Below are 8,429 nucleotides of genomic sequence, written 5' to 3'. Positions count from 1 at the left end.
GTTAAGCAGGAAGGCGAAGCAGAGAGAGTATGTGTCCTGCCTCCAGGGAGGAAGACAGGAGTTCCCAGAATCCTCAGGAGAAGGCCCTGCCCACACAGAGGCTTCATTAGTTATAACCTCATTGATAGGCTAGCCTCCACCCCTTCCTAAAGTTGACAGTAGATTATGTAACTACCACGGATGTGAATGAAGGGGGTTGGAGTGGAGACTCAAAGGCCGTCTGTAGACAATTGGACATCCCCTCACAAAAGGGTCACAAGGAAGGGACAAACCAGCCAGCCAGGATGCAGTATAGCATGACAAAACACACAGTATTCTTCTAATTCTTTTTTTTAAATCATTTTATTGGGGGCTTGTAGAACTCTTATCACAATCCATACATATATCCATTGTGTCAAGCACATTTGTACATTTGTTGCCATCATCGTTCTCAAAATTCTAGTTCTTTAACACTTCCCCCCTGCCCAGTCCCCCACTATCATGACCCTAGTTCTACAAATCCATCTAGACCAGAGCATGTTCACTGGTACAGATAAGCACTCAACACATGGAATCCAGGACAGATAAACCCCTGAGGAACAATAATGGGAGTAGTGATACCTGAGGGTAGGTGGAGGGAGAAGGGGGAGAAAGGGGGAACTGATTACACTGATTGATGTATAACCACCCCCACCCTCCAGCGGGACTAACAACAGAAGTGTGGATAAAGGGAGACTATGGACAGTGTTAGATATGAAAATAATAATTTATAATTTATCAAGGGTTCACTAGTGGGAGGGTGGAGGAGGGAAGGAAAAAAGAGGAGCTGATACAAAGGGCTCAAGTAGAAAGAAAATGTTTTTAAAATGATGATGGCAACATATGTACAAATGTGCTTGATGTTATGGATTGTTAAAAGAGTTATAAGAGTCCCCAATAAAATGATTTATTTTTTTAAAGGGGTGGGGTGGGGAGGAATGGTGTGAACAGAGCAACCCAAACCCAAATGAAACTTACTCCCAAGGAGTCAATGCTGACTCACAGTCACCAGATAAGACAAGGTAGGCCTGCCCCTGTTAGTTTCCAAGATTCTAACTGTTTACAGGAGTAGAAAGCCTGGTCTTTTTTCCAGAGTAGAGCAATAGTACCTACGTAAGTATTAAAAACTGCTGAAATTCTGTTCATGGTTCTTTTCCTGCATTCTTCTTGATTGAGAGAGATAATAACAGGAATAACTGGAGCTATAGCTATCAATTGTACACGGATCTTGTATATGAATCAAGAGGCAGTGTGTTAACAAAACAAGGGATTTGACTTGGCTTAAACACAGAAAAGGTCTTGAACTATTTATTGTATGATATGTGGATCATGTGTCAATCGAATTATTTTAAAACATAAAGTTAGAGTACTCGCTGAGCACTGTAAGGTGGAGGTGAGCCGGTGCTTCGTTACCCACATTAGGCGCAGGCCTTGGGAGATGGCAGCTCAAAAGATAAGTGAAGGGCTGGAGCACCTTGCCAAAGCAGAGAAATACTGTTGCTTTTTAAAATGCCACGCAGTTTGATCAAGCAAAAGGTGCCTGCCTGAGAGAAGCTGGTGCGCATGAGAATTATAGGGCTTTTTTTCAAGGTGCTAAATAATAATATCTGTGGAAAAGAAGCAGGACATTTTCCAGCTTTTGTAGACTATTTTTAAAATTGGATTTAGAGTTTATGAGCAAGCTGGTATGATGTTGAAGAAATGATGTTGAGAAAGCTAGCATGATGTTCTTGGAAAATGGCACCCCGACACAGCAGCCACGGCATTAGAACTTGCTACAAAGCTTACAGAAAATGCCGATCCAGAAAAGGCTGTTTAATTGTATCAACAAACAGCTCGTGCATTTGAAAACGAGGAACGCTTACGCCAGGCAGTTGAATTACTAGGGAAAGCCTCAAGATTGCTAGTACGAGGGTGCAGGTTTGATGAGGCAGCACACTTTATTCAGAAAGAAAAAAAAATATTTATAAAGAAATTGAAAATTACAAACATTTTATAAGAAAACAATTGCTCAAGTCCTAGTTCATCTGCACAGAAACGACGGCATGGCTGCAGAAAGATGTCAGGGAGAGCTACAGCATGCCAGGGTTCAATGGAAGTGAGGACTGCTGCGCTAGAACAGCTTCTTGAAGGGTATGACCAGCAAGATCAAGCTCAAGTGTCAGAGGTCAGCAACTGTCCACTTTTTAAGTACATGGACAATGAATATGCGAAACGAACCGAGTCGGGTGGTTCCAGGAGGGGGAATCAAGAAATCACCAGCAATGCCACAAGCCAAGCCTGATGGCACCCCAGCCACTGAGGAAGAGGAAAATGAGTATCCAGGAGGACTGTGCTAGCGTTTTACTCTGCGAAAAACATGAGGGAAAAGGAAAATTCTGATACGCTCTCTCATAAAATTGGAACTTTAGATATTACATTCTTCATGAAGATTGTATTTGTTGCTGTTTTCCTCAAGTCACGCTATGTCTGCCAGCTGTGAAACAGTGTTTTCTTTGGATGATGTTTGCTGAGACATCTATAAGAATCAACCAAAAAATGTCTCCAATTCAGGGTGTTTTTTCCATCGAGCAAAACAAAGTGACTCTCTCCAAACTCACTTGGTTCTTAACTAACCAGAAGCTATGGATTCTATGGAAGAGTTCATGTTTCCATTAATCCTGATAAAGTTCTTTCCTAAAAAAAAAATAATAATAAAATACAATCAGAAAAAATGTGTGTCAGGGTTGCATCCTCTCACCATATTTATTTAATCCATATGCTGAGTAAATAATCAGAGAAACTGTATTATGTGAAGATGAATGCTGTATCAGGATTGGAGGAAGGCTTATTAACAGCCTGAGAGATGCAGATGACACAACCTCATATCGGGGAGGAGAGCACACAATGATAGGATTTTTCCTTCTTTCTAAGCCAAGTCTACAGCCACATGGCTCTCTGGTCCTGTCTTTCAGCCACGTGGTACCTTGGCCTCTCCTTTGTTCCGTAGCTGCCTCCCCATCATCTCCGAGGTGCTCCTCTGCTGTGTCCCAGGTCTTGGTGCTCCTCTGCCTGTCCCATGCTGTTGGTGCTGTGGCCACTGCTTTCCTCTGCCGTTTCAGGTGGGAGTCTGAAATGCCCTCGGCTGGTGGCTCTTTTTGCTGCACAGTCACAGAAATCTCTCTCTCTGCTTCTGAGATGCCTCTTTCTTACACCTACTGCTCCCCTTGATTAGTGTGGTCCTGTCCAATCATTTCATAGGAGTTACAAAGATACAGATAGAAGACCCATTTCCAAATAATTTCACTTCACCACAAATTCTTTCCAACATTGTTTTTTCCATTTTATTAGAATCCATCCATTGTGGCTTTGATCAGACGATTAGTCTGGTAGACCTCTTTCTTCTCTTTTTTTAGGTGTAAGTGAATTTTTATTGGGAAGGGAAGTTGTCAACTCACACAGCAGCAAGTGAAGAGAGAACAAGGAAACTCGCTTTGGTCACACATGTACACGATCTCCACAATATATTAGGCATTTCACTGTGTCACCCCCAAGCCACAAGTGTCAAATGCATTTTCATTCACTCTAATACTTCTGGATTCCCACAAACAAGGAATACATTAAGAGCAGGGAAAAGTTGCTTACGGAAAGGAAACCCTGAAAGAGTAAGGGAAGGAATGTGGAAATTAAGAAATGAGGCAGACCACCCTTTAATTGTAATTAACTACATTTTTATATCTTCACAGTAATACAAAACACAGTCACTTGTAGAACTGGCTCAGATTACTTAAATACCAGATACATTTTAGTCCTCTAGATAAGTGTTTGGAAGTGACTTATGTTTATATGAAATGAAGCTATTAATACTTTCCTACAGCAGTAGCTGCTCACCAGGAAGGCCAAAACGAACACAGATCGAGGAATGGAGTTTCCCAATGTCCACAGTTGATTCCATACACAGGAATGGGTTTCTTTGCTCTAGGAAATCCAAGTGGAAGAAGGACTGGAGATGTGTAAAAATGTTTCTCAGGGGGAAGAAGGCTGACCCACCGTGGGCAGTTCCTTCTCTGCCCCTTCTGCCGCATTGCTTTCTTCTCCTGCACTGTCTGATGTCCATGATGCCAGGTTGTCTCTAAGCAACTGCATGAAGGGTGCTGTCTTCCTGTGAGACTTCATTCAGTGTATTAAGTTCTGCAATGGCTCATCAAAAACTGTTTTAGCCTGCGTACAGGCAAGCTCTGGGTTATTAAGAATCTCATAGTAAAATACAGAAAAGTTTAGAGCCAGCCTCAGGCAGATGAGATGTGTAGGTTGCATCTTTTTCGTGCTTATAGCAAATGCTACTTGGTAAGCTCCTTGAGAATTATCTATCGTTTGTTTTTGATCATCACCACACGCTACTTTAGCAAGGTACCGGAAATAAACTCCTTTCATTTTCAGATAGAAGACCTTGCTCTCTGGATTAGTCGCATTGGCTGTTAAATACTTGCCCAGCAATTCCAGGACCCCGTGGTGCAGATGGACCGCGCTTCCGACACCACTTTCTCCCGAGAGTCCTTAATCAGCGTCAACTTCTTGTCGGAGGTGTGGGTTTTCTGCTCGAGGCTCGAGATGGCCCTCCAGGCGGCCCTGCGGCCCCGACCATATTCTTGTAGGCCACCAGGAGCAGGTTGCGCTCCTCGATGGACAGCTCGGCCCCCTGCCCCATCACGGCCTTCACGCAGGTGGCCGTCAAGTCGTAGTGCTCAGCCTGCTCGGCCAGCGAAGCTGGCCTTCTGGATCGACTCCGTCTTCTCCATGGTGGGCAGCGTGCGGGGCTCCGGGCAGGGGACGGGACCGGAGAAGAGACCGGGAGCAGCACTGAAGCCGGATCAGGAAGGGCCCTCCTTGAGAGCCTTCACTGTCTCCGCTGCCTCGACGCCTAGACTACTTTCTTTACGTGCCTTTGGTTTTCTTCTTACGTCGCAGCCGAGGAAAGGCCAGTCCAGCCACTCTTCATGTACCCACTTGGTTAGGGTACAAAGACGAGGTAACTATGCAAACATCAGCAGTATGCAAAAATGGAGGATAACTACATCATTACTTAACTCCCAAACCACTGAGAGTCAAGGCCCAGCCAACTTGACACATAACCTTAATCATCACAGTAAACATTACTATCTCTCAGCTCACATCTCGGCATTTGTTTCTGCCAGATATACATTGTTAATGTGTTATTGCGGGGTAATCAATTAATATGGGCCCTATAGGTATAATCCCTTTTTCCATTATCCCTTTTGTGTTGTATTACAAATTCTAGCCTCTATGCCTGTGGTTCGAATAAGGAAGAACAAAGAAGAATTGATGCATTAGTTATGATGTTGGTGAAGAATATTGAAAATATATGGACTGCCAAAAGAACAAATAAATCTGTGTTGGAAGAGGACAGGCAGAAGCTTAGGCTTGCAGGGCACCCAGTCAGCCTGGTAGGGAGCCCAATGAGTGCCGATGAGCCATGCACCAACCTCTCTAGTATGTGTCTTGAGGGTCATTTCGGCTGAGGGCTGGCTCTTCATGTCAGCTGGGATCAAATTGTGAGGGAAGTGGAAGGGCATGTTGACCACTTAGTGGCTGCCATGCAAAGTTATGATAAGGTCCCCCAGACAGGTAGACATCCCTGTCAGGAGGATGAGGGATACTGATGGGAAAGTCAACTCAGGATTGGGGAGAGGGAACAGACACATCTGGGAGAAGACAAGTGCATGTCTGTTGGTAAAAAAATGAGGAAGTCCAACTTCCAACTAGTTAGACTAACTACTTGTAAGGACCCTAAGGTGCCGGGTAGTATGCATCTCAGAAGCCACATTGGCCCGAGTTTCTGTACATATCCTGAGGACCCAAGCCAAGTGCCATCGACTGGGACGTTGAATCCTGGATCTTCCAGGTGCACAACACGATCCAGAGGATCAGTTGTGACCTGGATCTTCCAGGTGCATGACACGATCCAGAGGATCAGATGTGGAAACTCCACTAGGTGAGCTGGACTCTACTTCAAACACACTTGTAACCTGAGGACATAAGACTGAAAATTTGGGGTATTTGAAGAAGCAAAAGACAGCTACACTAAGAGTATCCAACTGTTGGTAGGCAGACAAACATTGACTTAGTACATCTTAGTACACTGTTTGCTTTTAAGAATTTGTGTTAGGACGGGTTGACTAGAGAAACAAATCCGAAGCACATCATATGTGTTCAGGAGAGAGGTTTACATCAAGAAGTAATTACACATCAGGAAAACATCCCAGCCCAGTGCAGATCAAGTCCTAAAGTCCGATACTAGTCAATAAGGCCCTCTTCAGACTCATGCAGCCACATGCAATGATGTAGAATGCAGGAACATCACTGGCAAGCCGGAGGATGCAAAGTCCCCTGGATCCAATGATGGTGGCTCTGGTAGTTCTCCAAGTGACTTGATAGCAGGAAGGTGAAGGCAGACAGAAAGTGGCCGACCTCCAGAGAGCTACAGTGAACCCTCACCACTTCGCGCTTCGACTTCCGCGGCTTCACTCTATCGCGGTTTTTGCGTAACAGCACATGCTCTGTCATTACTGCCACTGATTGGCTCATACTGTACACGCTTGATGCCATAAATAATATAATAAATGATAATTGTAATGTCCAAAATGTTTTACTGTATTTTCCCTTTTTCGTTTAATAAATTGGGTAATACGAGTGTAATGGTGACTAAAGGATGTTTTTTCGTGTCCTCTATGCTCTAACTACGAAAATATTTGATTTACAAATAAGGAATCCTACTTCGCGGAATTTCATTTATCACGGTAGGGTCTAGAACCGATTAACTGCGATAAACAAGAGTTCACTGTATTTATCTCAGTGGCACCTCCAAATGAGGTCATCAAGCTGCGACTCAATTGACAGGGTAGGCTCCACCCCTGCACTTCAAGTTGACATGAAATTATGTAACTACCACAGATATATATTATTCTTGCAGACCTGTGATTTTCATTGTCAGTAAATATTATTGTAAATGTTACCTAACAACCGACTCCCGTTGTTTGTATAAATAGCGTCCAACCACATTCTGTACAGATGAATAATTCAGTATTGCAATATGCAGTTAACCTTCACTGGTGTAATATCCCTCCCAACAGTATATTAAAAATTAGTACCAGGTGGAGGAGGGAAGAAAAAAATGAGGAGCTGATCCGAAGAAAATGTTTTGAAAATGATGATGGCAACATATGTACAAATGTGCTTGACACAATGGATGTATATATGGATTGTGATAGAACTGTATGAGCCCCCAATAAAATTATTTTTTAAATTGTTTTTTAAAAATAATCAATGACACTATTAATGGAATATCTTTATGCTCCAGCAAGATGATTAATAAGATTCTCTACCATAAATTAATAAGAAAGTCTCAAAGGAGCACCAAAGGCAGATAACAAAAAGATTCAAGAATGGATTTTGGGGGCGCACTAAATCCTAGCTCCAATTCAAGAACAATTAATTTTTACAACATGGCCCTGCTCAATGCTCACCCTCATGAAGGAAACAGAGATTTGGCTGCTGTCTGAAAAGAGGCACTACTATGGACCAATGGCTGTATTCTTACTCTTTTATGAGACTGTATCTTTTATCCTGACTCCCAGTAACCTTCCTAATAAAAGTCCCTAATTGTGAGTTATGTCTGTGAGTTCTGTGCAATGAAGTATAGAGACCAACAAAGAAGCCCATAGCCATGGAAGGAATGGTAGGAGTCAGATAGGCAAAGAAAGATGGAGGGTGGAGGCATGTCTGACCTTTGCTTGATGGCAATAGGGAAGCCACAGGAAGTCAGGCATGATCTCTGAGTCATTTTCTGCAGTTATAAATGCAAAAGTTGGATAGCTAGATAGTAACTGAGGAATTGATAGATATAGTTATACCTTACATGGCTGCTAGCAAGCCCCCAGACACTATTCATCATATTGGGATATAGCATATACACGCTATGAACTACATTATTACAACTGAGTTATCCCATGAGCCATGATCCTAAACCTTCAAACCCAGAAAACCAATCTTTATGAGGTATATGGTTATATCCAAGAAGTATACATATGTAGTTTATTATATATAAGAATATACATGAATGTACACACATACATACATACATACATTGATCTGTACGCACATAAGTGCTCACATATTCACATAAATGAAAATATACATATTTGTGTAACCGCTCACATTTTTTGGTTGTTGTTGGTGCTGTCGCAAAATTATGTTTGTCATATCCTTTACCAAAAATATCCTTTTCTCTTTTTTTTAAAAATTTTTTAAATTTTAAATTTTTATTTTTTTTAACATTTTATTAGGGGCTCATACAACTGTTATCCCAATCCATACACACATCAATTGTGTAAAGCGCATTTGTACATCGTTTC

General features: G+C 42.4%; 2 pseudogenes; one reads left to right on the top strand and one right to left on the bottom strand.

Annotated features, from left to right (window-relative positions):
- The first annotated feature begins 1,456 nt into the window (after positions 1-1,456).
- LOC101662428 lies at positions 1,457-2,357 on the top strand (annotated as a pseudogene).
- A 1,666-nt stretch (positions 2,358-4,023) lies between these two features.
- On the bottom strand, positions 4,024-4,796 carry LOC101661173 (annotated as a pseudogene).
- Positions 4,797-8,429: the final 3,633 nt, after the last annotated feature.

Source organism: Echinops telfairi, unplaced genomic scaffold (assembly GCF_000313985.2).
Source record: "Echinops telfairi isolate 266 unplaced genomic scaffold, ASM31398v2 ScPeMD7_3533;HRSCAF=4204_0, whole genome shotgun sequence".
Taxonomy (NCBI): domain Eukaryota; kingdom Metazoa; phylum Chordata; class Mammalia; order Afrosoricida; family Tenrecidae; genus Echinops; species Echinops telfairi.
The sequence above is the reverse complement of the archived record's forward strand: the minus strand, read 5'-3'. Positions and strand labels throughout refer to the sequence as shown.